General features: G+C 46.2%; 1 long non-coding RNA gene across 1 annotated transcript in view; it reads left to right on the top strand.

Annotated features, from left to right (window-relative positions):
- LOC132207872 (uncharacterized) overlaps window positions 1-14229 on the top strand; it is a 157080-nt gene extending 142851 nt beyond the window's left edge. The window contains exon 3 of the long non-coding RNA XR_009443941.1: window positions 14061-14229. This is a non-coding gene — a long non-coding RNA (uncharacterized LOC132207872). The remainder of the gene's footprint in view (window positions 1-14060) is intronic.
- The last annotated feature ends 2360 nt before the right edge of the window (window positions 14230-16589 follow it).

The raw sequence follows: 16589 nt of genomic DNA, 5'->3' as shown, positions 1-16589 counted from the left end.
GTGACTGTGTGAAATGGGTTGCAGTGACTGAGGGAAATGGGACGCAGTGACTGAGTGTAATGGGAAACACTGACTGAGTGAACTGGGATGCAGTGACTGAGGGAAATTGGAAGCAGAGACTGAGTGAAATTTGATGCAGTGACTGAGGGAAATAGGATGCAGTGCCTGAGTGTAATGGGACGCAGTGACTCTGGGGACATGGGATGCAGTGACTGTCTGAAATGGGAGGGTGTGGCTCACTGAAATGGGAGGGTGTGACTCACTGAAATGGGAGGCAGTGACTGAGTGAAATGGGATGCAGTCACTGAGTGAAATGGGATGATGTGACCGTGGGAAATGGGAGGCAGTGACTGAGTGAAGTGGGATGTAGTGACTGAGTGAAATGGGATGCAGTGACTTACGTAATGGGAAGGAGTGAATGAGGTAATAGGGATGCAGTGCCTGACGGCCCTTGGGGTGCAGTGACTGAGTGAAGTGGGATGCAGTGACTGAGGGAAGTGGGATGTAGTGACTAATGGAATTGGAGTGCAGTGACCGCATCAGATTTGGAACTGGGTCATGAGCCTGGCCAGGTGTTATATTTGGAAGTAGGTGATCACCTTGGTGATAGCGATCACAATTCTAAGATAATAAACTGCCAACCTCAGCGATCACAATTCTGTTATGTTTACTTTAGTGATGGAAAGGTAGAGGTGTACACCACTGGGCAAGAGTTATATCTGGGGGAAAGGCAATTCCGATGAGATTTGGCAAGATTTTGGGAGCATAGGATGGGGAAGGAAACTGCAAGGGATGGGCACAATAGAAATGTAGAGCTTATTCAAGGAAAAGTTCCTGTGTGTCCTAGATAAGTATGTACCTGTCAGGCCGGGAGGAAGCTGTAGAGCGCTTGAGCCGTGGTTTACGAAGGAAGTGGAATCTCTGGTCAAGAGGAAGCAGAAGGCTTCTGTTACTATAAGATGTGAATGCTCAGTCAGGGTGCTTGAGGGTTACAAGGTAGCCAGGAAAGACCGAAAGAGAGAGCTCAGAAGAGCCAGGAGGAGACTTGAGAATTTGTTGGCGGATAGGATCAGGGTAAACCGTAAGGTTTTCTATCGGTATTTAAGAAATAAAAGAATGAGAAAAGTAAGATTAGGCCCAATCAAGGATAGTAGTGGGAAGTTGTGTGTGGAGTCAGATGAGATAGGGGAAGCGTGAAATGAATATTTTTCAACAGTATTCACTCTAGAAAAGGACAACGTTGTCGAGGAGAATACAGAGATACAGGCTACTGGACGAGGTGGGATTGAGGTTCACAAGGAAGAGGTATTTGAAATCCTACAGAGGGTGAAGACAGCTATGACCCCTGGGCCGGATGGGATTTATCCTCGGATCCTCGGGGAATCCAGGGAGGAGATTGCCGAGCCTTTGGCATTGATCTTTAACTCGTCATTGTCTGCAGGAATAGTGCCAGATGACTGGAGGATAGCAATTGTGGTTCTCCTGTTCAAGAAGGGGAGTAGAGACAACCCTGGTAATTATCGGCCAGTGAGCCTTACCTCAGTTGTTGGTAAAGTGTTGGAAAAGGTTCTAAGGGACAGGATTTATAATCATCTAGAAAAGAATAAATTGATTAGGGATAGTCAGCACAGTTTTGTGAAGGGTAGGTCGTGCCTCACAAACCTTATTGAGTTCTTTGAGAAGGTGACCAAACAGATAGATGAGAGTAAACCGGTTGATGTGGTGTATATGGATTTCAGCAAGGCGTTCGATAAGGTTCCCCATAACAGACTATTGTACAAAATGCAGAGGAATGGAATTGTGGGAGATATAGCAGTTTGGATCGGAAATTGGCCTGCTGAAAGAAGACAGAGGGTGGTAGTTGATGGGAAACGTTCATCCTGGAGACCAGTTTCTGGTGGTACCGCAAGGGTCGGTGTTGGGTCCACTGCTGTTTGTCATTTTTATAAATGACCTGGATGAGGGCAGTGAAGGATGAGTTAGTAAATTTGCAGACAACACTAAGATAGGTGGAGTTGTGGATAGTGACAAAGGATTGGTTGCAGAGAGACACAGATAAGCTGCAGAGCTGGGCTGAGAGGTGGCAAATGGAGTTTAATGCAGACAAGCGTGAGGTGATGCACTTCGGCAGGAGTAACCAGAAGGCAAAGTACAGGACTAATGGTAAGATTCTTAGTAGTATAGATGAGCAGAGAGATTTCGGTGTCCATGAACACAGATCCTTGAAAGTTGCCACCCAGGTTGACGGGGCTGTTAAGAAGGCATACAGTGTTTTAGCTTTGATTAATAGAGGGATCGAGTTCCGGAACCAAGAGGTTATGGTGAAGCTGTACAAAACTCTGGTGCGGCCGCATTGGAGTATTGTATACAGTTCTGGTCACCGCATTATAAGAAGGATGTGGAAGCTTTGGAAAGGGTGCAGAGGAGATTTACTAGGATGTTGCCTGGTATGGAGGGAAGGTCTTACGAGGAATGGCTGAGGGACTTGAGGCTGTCTTCATTAGAGAGAAGAAGGTTGAGGGGTGACTTAATTGAAACATATAAAATAATCAGAGGGTGAGATAGGGTGGATAGGGAGAGCCTTTTTCCTAGGATGGTGATGGCGAGCACGAGGGGGCAGAGCTTTAAATTGAGGGGTGAAAGATACAGGACAGATGTCAGAGGTAGTTTCTTTACTCAGACAGTAGTAAGGGAATGGAACGCTTTGCCTGCAACGGTAGTAGATTCGCCAACTTCAGGTACATTTAAGTGGTCATTGGACAAGCATATGGACGTACATGGAATAGTGCAGGTTAGATGGGCTTGAGATCGGCATGACAGGTCAGCACAAGATCGAGGGCCGAAGGGCCTGTACTGTGCTGTAATGTTCTATGTTCTATCTTCTATGGCGAGCTCTCCCTGTGCTCCGTGTGATTTAACTTCCCTCTTGGACTACTGTGAGGAACCTTCTTGAACGCCTGACTGAAACCCATATACGTCCATGTTTCTGCCTCAATCAATGTTCTTCATTACTACTTTAAAAAACTCATTCAAATTACATGAGTTATGATTTCCTGTGCACATGTGTCCTCGGATCCCATGGACTGTTTCCTGTTCTAACAGTCTTCAAATGGGGAATCTTGTCAAAAGCTCTGCTGAAGCCCAAGTAGACTGTGTCAAATGCATTGCCCTCATCCACACACCTAGTTAGCTCTTCAGTCATAGATTCATAGAGTCATACAGCACAGAATCAGGACCCTCACTCCTAATCATCTGTACTGATCAGGTGTCCCAAACTTAACCGGTCCCATTTGCCTGCGTTTGGTATCCGTCTAAACCTTTCCTCATTGTGTACCTGTCCAAATGTCTTTTAAATACAGAAATTTTATCTGCCTCTACCACGTCTGTTGGCAGCTCATTGCATTCACGCACAACCCTCTGTGTGGGAAAAGTTGCCGGTCGGGTCACTTTTAAATCTTTCCCCTTTCACATTTGAACCTACTCCCTTCTAGCTTTGGACTCCCCTACCTTGGTTATTCCCCTTATCAATGCCCATCATGATTTTTTACACCTCTGGAAAGTCACCCCTTCGTCTCCGATACACCAGGGAAAAAGTCCGAGCCTATCCACCACTCCTCGTAAACCCTCCAGTCCCGGCAATGACCTTTTGTAATTATTTTTGCACTCTGTATAGTTTAACAGCATTCTTCCTACGGCAGGGTAACCAGAATTCACTGAAGTATTATGACATAGAACATAGAACATTACAGCGCAGTACAGGCCCTTCGGCCCTCGATGTTGCGCCAACCTGTGAATCCAACCTGAAGCCCATCTAACCGACACTATTCCATTACCATCCATATATTTAGCAATGTTCATTTAAATGCCCTTAAACTTGGCAATCTACTCCTGTTGCAGGCAGGGCATTCCGCACCCATACTACTCTCTGAATAAAGAACCTCCCTCTGACATGTGTCCCATATCTATCTCCCCTCAATTTAAACCTATCTCCACTCGTGCTCACCATCACCATCGAGGAAAAAGACTATCGCTGTCCACCTATCTAATCCTCTGATTATCTTGTATGTCTCTATTAAGTTGCCTCTTCACCTTCTTCTGACAAAAACAGCCTCAAGTCCCGAAGCTTTTCCTCATAAGACCTTCCTTCCACACCAGACAAGATCCTAATAAACCCCCTCCAAATCCTTCCGATAATGTGGCGATCAGAACTGTACGCAATAGTCCAAGCGCGGCCGCACCAGTGTTTTGTACAGCTGCAACATGACCTCATGGCTCCGAAACTCAATCTCTGTACCAATAAAACCTAACACGCCGTACGCCTTCTGAATAAGCCTATCAATCTGCGTGGCAACTTTCAGGGATCTACGCACATGGACACCGAGATCTCTCTGCTCATCCACACCACCAAGATTCTGGGCAGCACGGTGGCTCAGTGGTTCGCACTGCAGCCTCGGGCAATTGTCTGTGCGAAGTTTGCACGTTCTCCCCGTGTCTGCTTGCATTTCCTCCTGGTGATCCGGTTAAGGCGGATAAGGGAGGGGAGGGGAATATGTGTCTGGTGGCGGCATCCTGCTGGTGGTGGTGGAAATGGTGCCTGATGTTTGTATGGATGTGGGCATGTGGGTTGATAGGTAAGGTCAAGTGGAACCTTATTGCTATCTTGGGAGGGAAGAGAAAAGGTGAGGGCAGAAGTGCTGGGTTGGACACAGTTGAGGGCCCTGTCGACCACGGAGCCGGAGAATCCTCAGTTGAGGAAGAAGATGGACATTTTGGAGGCTCCCTTGTTGATGTTGGCCTCATGAGAACATGTTCGATGGAGATGGAGGAAGTGAGATAAGAGGTTGGAGTCTTTACAGAAAGTGGGGTGTGAGGATATATAGACCAGGTAGCTGTGAGAGTCAGAGAGTTTGTAATGGGTATTCGTGCGAAGCCTACCCCCAGGAATGGAAGCAGAAATGTTGAGGAAGGGAAGGGTGGAGTCAGAGGTAGAGCAGGTGAAAGTGAGGGCAGGATGGAAATTGGAGGCGAAGTTGATGAAGTTTTCCAATTTCAGACAAGAGAGAGAAGCAGCCGGATGATATCATTGATGTATCGGAGAAAGTGTTGTGGGTGGGAATGTTCCACGTACCCCGTGAAGAGACAGGTTTAACTCGGGCCCACGCAGGTGCCCGGAGCTGCTCCTCTTACCCGAAGAAAATGAAAGGAGTTAAACAACAAGTTGTTGAGGGTGAGGATGAGGTCGACCAAGTGGAGGAGGGTGGTTGTGGAAGGGGCATGTTCAGGTCTTTGCTCCAAGAAGAAGGGGACAGCCCTAAGAACCTCCTGGTGGGGAATGGATGTGTAAAGGAATTACACGTTCATGGTAAAGAGGACGCAGCTGGAACCGGCAAACTGATGTTTTTAAAACTGCGTAAAATATCAGAGTATTTCTGGATGTACGTGGGCAGTGCTTGGACCAGGGGACAGAAGATTGAGTCAAGGTCGGAAGAGATGAGTTCTGTGGGGCAGGAACAGGCTGAAACAATGGGTCTGCCAGGACAGTCTCATTTGTGGATTTTTAGGGGGACGTAGGAGCAACCTGTGGGGAGCTGTGGCCTTTCAGCTTGGAAACAGAGGGGGAAGATCACCAGATAGACCAAGATCAGTAACTGTAGTAGATACAATGGCCCGGTGCGGTCATGGTCCAGGAGAAGTCGGAGGAGGTATCTGAGAGCTGGCGCTCAGCCTCTGCAAGGTAGACTTCAGCTCACCAGACCACAACAGCACCACCTTATCGGCAGGCTTAATCACAAAGTCAGGGTGAGATATGAGTGCGTGGAGGGCAGTCAGTTGGGCAGGACGTAGGTTGGGTTTGGTGCAGGGAACAGAGAAATTGAGGTGATATCACGTCGATAGTTCTCAATGAACAGATTGAGTGCACCTGCATCCCCACCTTAACAATTCTGCACTGAGGGGTGCCATTAACTGTATATTTTTCTGTAATAGTTGATTTCCCAAAGTGGAGCATCTCACATTTAATGGATTAAAATCCACTTGCCGTTTCTGCAACTGATCTGTATCCTTTTATGACGTCGACACTCATCCTGATTCTCCCAATCGTTCTATTGTCTGCAAACTTGCTAACCCATCCATCTATATTTTCACCTCAGTCATTTTGTATAGACCACAAACAGCAGAGGTCCCAGCACAGATCCCTGCGGAACACCAATCGTCCTGGATCTACAGCCTGAAAAGCACCATTCCACCTCTTGCCTCTGTCTTCTCTGGGCAAGCCAGTTGTGAATCCAAGCATCCAAGCCACCATTGACTCGGTGCATCTTAATTTTCTGGATGATCCTATCATGAGGCACCTTGTTGAAAGCATTGCTAAAATCCATGTCAACAATATCCACTGCTCTACCTTCATTGATCACATTCGTCACCTCCTCAAAAAATTCAGTCAAGTTAGTAAGACATGACCTGCCCTGCACAAAGCCATGCTGACTGTCCCGAATGAGGCCATGCTGTTCCAAATACAGATAAATACAATCCCTAAGAATTCTCTCCAATAGCTTCCAATGAACGATGAGAAACTCGCGAGTCGAGAGTTTCCTGGATTGACCCTATTTCCCTTCTTGAACAGAAGAAGAACATTTAGCAACTTGCTAATCCTCCAGTACCCCTCCAGTGGCTACCAAGGATACAAAGATATTGCTGAATGCCCCGACAATCTCTTCTCTCACCTCGCTCAAAAACCTTGAGGAGATATCATTGGGTCCTGAGGACTTATCCACCTTAATGCTCTTTCTTGATTTCAAAATGCTGTTATCATATGAGCATGCTCCACACAAATCCCACTATCCTCCACACCCTTCGCCTGAGTGAATAGTGATGCACGGACTTAATTTAGGATCTTGCCCACATCCTCTGCTCCCAAACACAAGTTCCCTCCTTTATCCTGAATGGTCGTACCTTCTTGCTATTTATCCCCTTGTTTTAGATGTATGCACAGAATGCCTTGGGATTTCCTTCAACCCTCCTTGCCAAGGTCATTTGATCGCCTTTCTTTTTCTGCTTTCTTTATGTCAGCCCTGTTCGATTTTAGCTTCCTAAACCTGACATATTTTTGTTTTTCCCTTTTGACTAACTTCACAACCTCCCCAATTATCCAAGGGTCTTTTACCTTGCCATCCTTGTCCTTCCTCCTTCCTGATCCTAAACTCATAAGCAGGCCTTTAAACAATTCCCATATGGCAAATGTGACAGCTCCTCCCAATTAACACTCCCCAGCTCCTACCTAAAACTGATATAATTTACTCTCCCCCAAGGTCCTGACTTATACTTCTTCATAGCAATCTTAAAATTTAAGGAGTTGTGATCACTATTTCCAAAATGCTTTCCCACCCTTCTCACCAGTTACCTGACCAGGACAAAGTCCAGTATGGCCCATCTTCTATCCACATACTGTGTCAAGAAACTCTCTTGGATAGACTTAACAAATTCAGCCTCATTTAAACTCTTGTTGTAAGGGAGTCCCAGTCAATACCGGGGAGGTTAAATTCACTGACTGTGACAACTCTGAGTTAGTGCATCGTTTCAAAAGCTGCCTACATAGTTGTTCCTCAGTGTGTCAGTGGCAACAGGGGAGCAGGCTATTAGTTTAATCTGATCAGAGTGATTGTGTCTATCTTATTTTTGAACGCTACCTCTGTTGCCTCAGTGGGCAAGCCCTCCAGAATGTCTTTTCTAGGTACAGATGTAACATTTCCCACAGGTTAGGAGTGCACCTCCTTCTTTTATCTTCCCCTCTATCTTGTCTAAAGCAATGAAACCCTGGAACATTGAGCACCCAGTCCGGTCTCTGTCTCAACCAAGCCTCTGTAATGGCCTCAACATCAGAGTCCCATGTACTGATCCAGGCTCGAAGCTCATCTGCCTTACCTGTAATACTCCTTGCAGTGAAATAAACATATTTCAGCTTGTTCGTGCCATCATGTTCATGTACCTGTCTCTGACTGCCATTCTTTTCTGATTTATTGGTCCTAGCATGTACCTGCCATCAATTCATCTACTTGCTGACCTGCTGCTCTGGTTCCCAGCTGCCTGCCAGTCTTTAAATCCTCCCAAGTAGCACTAGCAAACCTCCCTGTGAGGGTATTTGTTCCCGTTCAGTTTAGGTGCAACCCATCCCTCTTACACAGGTCACCCCTTGCCCAAGAAGCGGTCGCAATTATCCATGAACATAGAACATAGAACATAGAACAGTACAGCACAGAACAGGCCCTTCAGCCCACAATGTTGTGCCGACCATTGATCCTCATGGATGCACCCTCAAATTTCTGTGACCATATACATGTCCAGCAGTCTCTTAAATGACCCCAATGACCTTGCTTCCACAACTGCTGCTGGCAACGCATTCCATGCTCTCACAACTCTCTGCGTAAAGAACCTGCCTCTGACATCCCCTCTATACTTTCCACCAACCAGCTTAAAACTATGACCCCTCGTGCTAGCCATTTCTGCCCTGGGAAATAGTCTCTGGCTATCGACTCTATCTATGCCTCTCATTATCTTGTATACCTCAATTAGGTCCCCTCTCCTCCTCCTTTTCTCCAATGAAAAGAGACCGAGCTCAGTCAACCTCTCTTCATAAGATAAGCCCTCCAGTCCAGGCAGCATCCTGGTAAACCTCCTCTGAACCCTCTCCAAAGCATCCACATCTTTCCTATAATAGGGCGCCCAGAACTGGACGCAGTATTCCAAGTGCGGTCTAACCAAAGTTTTATAGAGCTGCAACAAGATCTCACGACTCTTAAACTCAATCCCCCTGTTAATGAAAGCCAAAACACCATATGCTTTCTTAACAACCCTGTCCACTTGGGTGGCCATTTTAAGGGATCTATGTATCTGCACACCAAGATCCCTCTGTTCCTCCACGCTGCCAAGAATCCTATCCTTAATCCTGTACTCAGCTTTCAAATTCGACCTTCCAAAATGCATCACCTCGCATTTATCCAGGTTGAACTCCATCTGCCACCTCTCAGCCCATCTCTGCATCCTGTCAATGTCCCGCTGCAGCCTACAACAGCCCTCTACACTGTCAACGACACCTCCGACCTTTGTGTCGTCTGCAAACTTGCTGACCCATCCTTCAATTCCCTCGTCCAAGTCATTAATAAAAATTACAAACAGTAGAGGCCCAAGGACAGAGCCCTGTGGAACCCCACTCACCACTGACTTCCAGGCAGAATATTTTCCTTCTACTACCACACGCTGTCTTCTGTTGGCCAGCCAATTCTGTATCCAAGCAGCTAAGTTCCCCTGTATCCCATTCCTCCTGACCTTCTGAATGAGCCTTCCATGGGGAACCTTATCAAATGCCTTACTGAAGTCCATATACACCACATCCACAGCTCGACCCTCATCAACCTTACTAGTCACATCCTCAAAAAACTCGATAAGATTTGTAAGGCATGACCTACCCCTCACAAAGCCGTGTTGACTGTATTTGATCAAGCCATGCTCTTCCAGATGGTCATAAATCTTATCCCTCAGAATCCATTCTAACACCTTGCAGACGACAGACGTGAGACTTACCGGTCTATAATTGCCGGGGATTTCCCTATTTCCTTTCTTGAAGAGAGGAATTACATTTGCCTCTCTCCAGTCCTCAGGTACGACTCCAGTGGAGAGCGAGGATGCAAAGATCTTCGCAAGTGGCGAAGCAATTGCATTTCTCGCTTCCCAAAGCAGCCGAGGACAAATCTGATCCGGGCCTGGCGACTTGTCAATCTTAATGTTTGACAAAATTTTCAGTACATCAGCTTCCTCTATCTCTATCCATTCCAGCATGCACACCTGCTCTTCAAAGGTTTCATTCACTACACAGTTCGATTCTTTCGTAAAGACAGAAGCAAAAAACTCATTTAGGGCTTCCCCTACCTCCTCAGGCTCCACACACAAGTTCCCTATGCTATCCCTGATCGGCCCTACTCTTTCTTTGACCATTCTCTTATTCCTCACGTAAGTGTAAAATGCCTTTGTGTTTTCCCGGATTCCTTCTGCCAAGCCTTTCTCGTGCCCCCTCCTGGCTCTCCTCAGACCATTTTTGAGCTCCTTCCTTGCCTGCATGTAATCCTCTCTAGCTGAACTTGACCCTAGCTTCCTCCACCTTATGTAAGCTACCTTCTTCCTTTTCACTAGAAGCTCCACCGCTCTCGTCATCCAAGGTTCCTTTATCTTACCCCTTCTTGCCTGTCTCAGAGGGACATATTTACTCATCACTCCCAACAACTGTTCCTTAAACCATCTCCACATGTCTATAGTTCCCTTACCATGGAACAACTGCTCCCAGTCCATGCTTCCTAACTCGTGTCTAATCGCATCATAGTTTCCTCTTCCCCAATTAAATATCCTCCCATTCTGCCTAATCCTCTCCTTCTCCATAGCTATGTAGAATGAGAGAGTGTTATGGTCACTATCACCAAAATGCTCTCCCACCACAAGATCTGATACCTGCCCCGGCTCGTTTCCGAGCACCAAGTCTAGAATGGCCTCTCCCCTCGTCGGCCTGTCAACGTACTGCGTTAGGAAACCCTCCTGAACACACCTTACAAAAACAGCTCCATTCAAATCTTCTGCTCGAAGGAGGTTCCAATCAATTTGTGAGGGGTAGGTCATGCCTTACAAACCTTATTGAGTTTTTTGAGGATGTGACTAGTAAGGTTGATGAGGGTCAAGCTGTGGATGTGGTGTATATGGACTTCAGTAAGGCATTTGATAAGGTTCCCCATGGAAGGCTCATTCAGAAGGTCAGGAGGAATGGGATACAGGGGAACTTAGCTGCTTGGATACAGAATTGGCTGGCCAACAGAAGACAGCGAGTGGTAGTAGAAGGAAAATATTCTGCCTGGAAGTCAGTGGTGAGTGGGGTTCCACAGGGCTCTGTCCTTGGGCCTCTACTGTTTGTAATTTTTATTAATGACTTGGACGAGGGAATTGAAGGATGGGTCAGCAAGTTTGCAGACGACACAAAGGTCGGAGGTGTCGTTGACAGTGTAGAGGGCTGTTGTAGGCTGCAGCGGGACATTGACAGGATGCAGAGATGGGCTGAGAGGTGGCAGATGGAGTTCAACCTGGATAAATGCGAGGTGATGCATTTTGGAAGGTCGAATTTGAAAGCTGAGTACAGGATTAAGGATAGGATTCTTGGCAGCGTGGAGGAACAGAGGGATCTTGGTGTGCAGATACATAGATCCCTTAAAATGGCCACCCAAGTGGACAGGGTTGTTAAGAAAGCATATGGTGTTTTGGCTTTCATTAACAGGGGGATTGAGTTTAAGAGTCGTGAGATCTTGTTGCAGCTCTATAAAACTTTGGTTAGACCGCACTTGGAATACTGCGTCCAGTTCTGGGCGCCCTATTATAGGAAAGATGTGGATGCTTTGGAGAGGGTTCAGAGGAGGTTTACCAGGATGCTGCCTGGACTGGAGGGCTTATCTTATGAAGAGAGGTTGACTGAGCTCGGTCTCTTTTCATTGGAGAAAAGGAGGAGGAGAGGGGACCTAATTGAGGTATACAAGATAATGAGAGGCATAGATAGAGTCGATAGCCAGAGACTATTTCCCAGGGCAGAAATGGCTAGCACGAGGGGTCATAGTTTTAAGCTGGTTGGTGGAAAGTATAGAGGGGATGTCAGAGGCAGGTTCTTTACGCAGAGAGTTGTGAGAGCATGGAATGCGTTGCCGGCAGCAGTTGTGGAAGCAAGGTCATTGGGGTCATTTAAGAGACTGCTGGACATGCATATGGTCACAGAAATTTGAGGGTGCATCCATGAGGATCAATGGTCGGCACAACATTGTGGGCTGAAGGGCCTGTTCTGTGCTGTACTGTTCTATGTTCTATGTTCTATGTTCTAATATTAGGAAAGTTAAAGTCACCCATTACAACAACCCTACTGCGTCCACACTTTTCCAAAATCTGTCGACCTATGCTTTCTACAATCTCCCTGCTGCTATTGGGGGGCCTGTAGTAAACCCCTAACGAGGTGACTACTCCCTTGCTGTTCCTAATTTCCACCCATACTGACTCAGTAGGCAGATCTTCCTCGACAATGGAAGCTTCTGTAGCTGTGATACTCTCTCTGATTAGTAGTGCTACATCCCCTCCTCTTTTTCCCCCCTCCCTATTCTTTTTAAATGTTCTAAACCCTGGAACATCCAGCAACCATTCCTGCCCATGAGAAACCCATGTCTCTGTTATGGCCACAACATCATAGCACCAGGTACTGATCCATGCTCTAAGAACCTGAAAGAACCTGAAAGCCTGCCCCCAGTACCAGCTCCTTAACCAATGCATTCATCTCACCTATCTTTCTCTGACTTAACTCACTAACATGTGGCACTCGTGGCAACCCATAAATTATTACCCTCTAGGTCCTGCCTTTCAGCCTCTTTGCTAACTCCTTGTACACAGTCCACAGGATCGCATCCCTCCTTCTACCTACGTCATTGGTACCAATGTGCACAATGGCCTCTGGCTGCTCACCCTCCCCCTTAAGAATTTCTTGCAACCACTCAGAGATGTCCTTGACCTTGGTACCAGAGAAGCAACACACAGCCCTGGTATCTCAAATGTGGCTACAGAAACTATGCCCCCAACGAATGAGTCTCCAACCACTATCACTCACTTGGATTTGCCTGACCCTGTCCCACAGCAGGGCGGTTTGTACCACGGACCTGGCAGCTGCTGATTATATAACCGTTCCAGTTTAGTTTTAGATCAGTGTTAACCTTGATTAAGTGGATAGCCAAGCACCTCAGTGGGCTACAGTACAGGAGAATTAAATTCTTAAGCTCACGGATTCTGTGAGAGTCAAAGACAAGCACTGAATTGTTCTAACCTCATTTCCAACACCTGGCCCATTACCCTGCATGGCTTGGATAACACTTGCACATTTAAAAAAATGTAAGGATGATGTGAGGGTAAGGACATGGAATTTTGTGATATGGTCATATTCGCTCTTGTTGGAGCTGATTGCTGCTTCGCACTTGTATGGTGCAAATGTTACTTATCCTTTATCAGGCCAAGCCTGATCGTTGTCCAAGTCTCACTGTATTTTCTCATCGTTGACTTCACTGTTGGAAAAGTCATGAATTCTGCTGGACACCTGGACAATATTCAATGAACATTCATGTCTCCACTTTGGTTCAAGTGAAGACGTGACTTCAACCAGTGCAGGTATCCAGTGAATGCCACTGACTCAACTTCCTATTCCTCTGCTTCACACCACATTCAATCAGAAGTTGCCTTGGTGGAAATGACAGATTGCACTTTCCTTCCTTTTCAAGCTCAGGATCTCTGATTGTATTTGTGGTAAATCCTGAATGAGGTTATGAGAAGTGTAGCATGACGAAAAGTAAACTGAACCTAAGTGTGCAGCTGTTTGACAGCACTGTCATCCAGATGTTGCATTACTTTGCTGATGATTGAGAATACATTGAGGCCATAATTGGTCAGCACAATTTGTCTGACTATTACATGATAGGTCATCTTTCTCTGAAATGTGAGTGTTGCAAGTGTTTAAAAATGTACTGGAAAACATTTACTGTTGGTGTGGCGACCTTGGGGCACATTGTTCCAATACAGTTTGTGGGATGCTGCCAGGTGCCATGGCATTTGCAGTATCCGGAACATTCAGTCTTGTCATTGCATGAAATAATTTGAATTGCGTGTAAGTTAAGATCTGTGATGCCTCCTCAGGATGAGGGCAAGAAGATCATCCAGACTGGTGAATGGTTTCATCTGCTCCTTCACCTTTTGTTCAGAACATCTTGTAATAACTGCCATGTAGCCTGATGAGAAACTAAAGCTCACCTTGATTCATTTGCATTTGAAGGTGCCTATTTTTCCCAAAAAAAAGGACCCATCACTGAGCGGAAAGTATGGAGAATGTTATAGACATCAGTGGTGAGATAATGCTGGATCTTGACCAGCAAAACCATTGTTGTGTTGGTGAAATGCAAACAAAAATCTATATGATGTAAACTTTATTCTCAGCTAATCCCTTTCTCAAATGACAGATTCTGATGTTGGTTCCTGGAAAGCCTCCATTGTTGGAGGACGAGAAGCCGTATCCAATTGAAGCAGCATAGGCTTTTGCGATGACTGTGGAAACCACTGCTTATGCCTTGCTTCAAGCATTGTCAAGGAATGATATTGACTATGCAACACCGATTGCGAGGTGGCTAACGATGCAACAGAACTATGGTGGTGGATTTCACTCGACGCAGGTAAATGCTTGAGATCACAACAACAGGCATTCAGATATTTCCATTGATCATGTTACGAACTGGTGGTTGTTGCAGTTTGCAATCAAACTGGGCACTGCATTTTCATCTGCAGGTTTGGTGCATTGGCACAAATTCCAGTTCTTGAATGGTGTTAATCCTTGGTTAAATTCTTACATGCACTTTGCCTGTGCATCACTTTTCCTCTTGGCATTGTCGTTGAAAACTATCTGTTTCTGTAAACCTTCACTTACTTGTCACAGGATCATTGAGGGACAGCATAATAGAGTGCTATGGCAATGGAACAGACCCTTCAGCAAATTGTATGTGCCCTCACAAGATGCAAGTCCCGAACTATTCTCATCACATTTCCCAGCTCTCGACCCAGAGCCTTGTATGCCTTGGCATCGCAAATGCCCAATCAAAGACTTGTTAAATGTTATCACGGTTTCTGACTCTACCACCCACACAGGCGGTGCGTTCCACATTCTCACCACAGTTTGGGTGCAAAAACAAGTAAGTTTCCTCAAGAGATAGTAGGAACTTGCCAATGCTGGAGAATCTGAGAGAACAAGGTGTAGAACTGGATGAACACAGCGGGCCGAGCAGCATCAGAGAAGCAAGAAAGCTGACGTTTCGGGTCGAGACCCTTCTTCAAAAATGGGGGAGGAGAAGGGGATTCTGAAAAAAATAGGGAGAAGTTGGGAGGCAGATAGAAGATTGGTAAAGGAGAAGTTAGGTGAACTGTCCTGTGCTGTCCACTCACTGTCCCCTGCTCCAGAATCATAGAATAAGAGAATTCTCCAGAATTGGACCATAAGGCCATGAGACAGAGGAGTGGAGGTAAGGCCATTCGCCCCATCAAGTCCACTCCACCATTTAAATCATGGCTGATGGGCATTTTTACACCACTTCCCTGCACTCTCCGCGTAGCCCTTGATTCCTTTTGAGATCAAGAATTTGTCGATCTCTGCCTTGAAGGCGTCCAACATCCCGGCCTGCACTGCACTCTGCGGCAATGAATTCCACAAGCCCACCACTTTCTGCCTGAAGAAATGTCGTCTGATTTCAGTTTTAAATTGAACCCCTCGAATTTTAAGGCTGTGCCCACGGGTCCTCGTCTCCCCTGCTAACGGAAACAACCTCCTAGCGTCCACCTCTTCTAAACCATACATTATCTGGTAAGTTTTTATCAGTTCTCCCCTCAACTTTCTAAACTGTAGTGAGTACAATCCCAGGATCCTTAGCCATTCATCGTAGGTTAAGCCTACCATTCCAGGGATCATCTGTGTGAATTGAACAAGCACTTCATTCCATTGTGTCTGTCACCACTGAAGCCACACTAAGTTCACATTCGGCTCATGTTTTAGCAATAGGCCCGTTGCCTTGAATGTTATTTCATTTTAAGTGCTGTACCAACCCTTTTTCTTTCATGTGAAAAGATTATCCACCACCTCAACTAAAGTCCCAGACAATGAATTCCAAACCCCCAGCACCTTCTGGGTGTCTTTTCTTTCCTGAAATTCCTTCTGAACCTTTTAGCTTAAATGTATGTATCTCTTCCCCCCCGTCCCCCCGCCCCCCCGACCTCCTACCCCATGAATGGTCGTTCTGCTTCCCTCGCCGAGACCCATCAGAATGCAGACCATTTTTTCAGGACCTTCTTCAACCTTCCCTATTCGGAAGAAAACAAGCCAACCTTATCCAGATAAAACAGTGATGCTGCCTGGCCTGCAGTGTTCCTCCAGCTCCACGCTGTGTTATCTCAGACTCCAGCATTGACAGTTCCTGTTATCTCAAACTTATCCAGACTCTCCATCGAGTTAAAATGCTTCACTCCCTCAGAACATCCTGATGAATGTCCTCCACACATGCTCAAATGCAATCACCTCTTTTCTATAATGAAGAGACCATTAGAACATAGAGCATTACAGCGCAGTACAGGCCGTTCGGCCCTCGATGTTGTGCCGACCTGTCATGCCGATCTGAAGCCCATCTAACCTACACTATTCCATGTATGTCCATGTGCTTATCCAATGACGACTTAAATGTACCGAAAGTTGGCGAATCTACTACCGTTGCAAGCAAAGCATTCCATTCCCTTACTACTCTCTGAGTAAAGAAAGCGCAATGTCCAGTTTAGAATAACAAGCTCACAAGAGAGATGACCTGGTTTTAGATATCACTCGGGGCCACAGACTCAGAGACAAAGCAAGACGACTCTGCGATTTGATGTAGAAACTGCTGACACTCCGAAGCCTGCAGCCCTCCTCCAATTCTCAAGTCAGAAGTGTGTCAATGACGGTGCAGATCCAACAACAC

Source organism: Stegostoma tigrinum, unplaced genomic scaffold (genome assembly GCF_030684315.1).
Source record: "Stegostoma tigrinum isolate sSteTig4 unplaced genomic scaffold, sSteTig4.hap1 scaffold_191, whole genome shotgun sequence".
Taxonomy (NCBI): domain Eukaryota; kingdom Metazoa; phylum Chordata; class Chondrichthyes; order Orectolobiformes; family Stegostomatidae; genus Stegostoma; species Stegostoma tigrinum.
The sequence above is the reverse complement of the archived record's forward strand: the minus strand, read 5'-3'. Positions and strand labels throughout refer to the sequence as shown.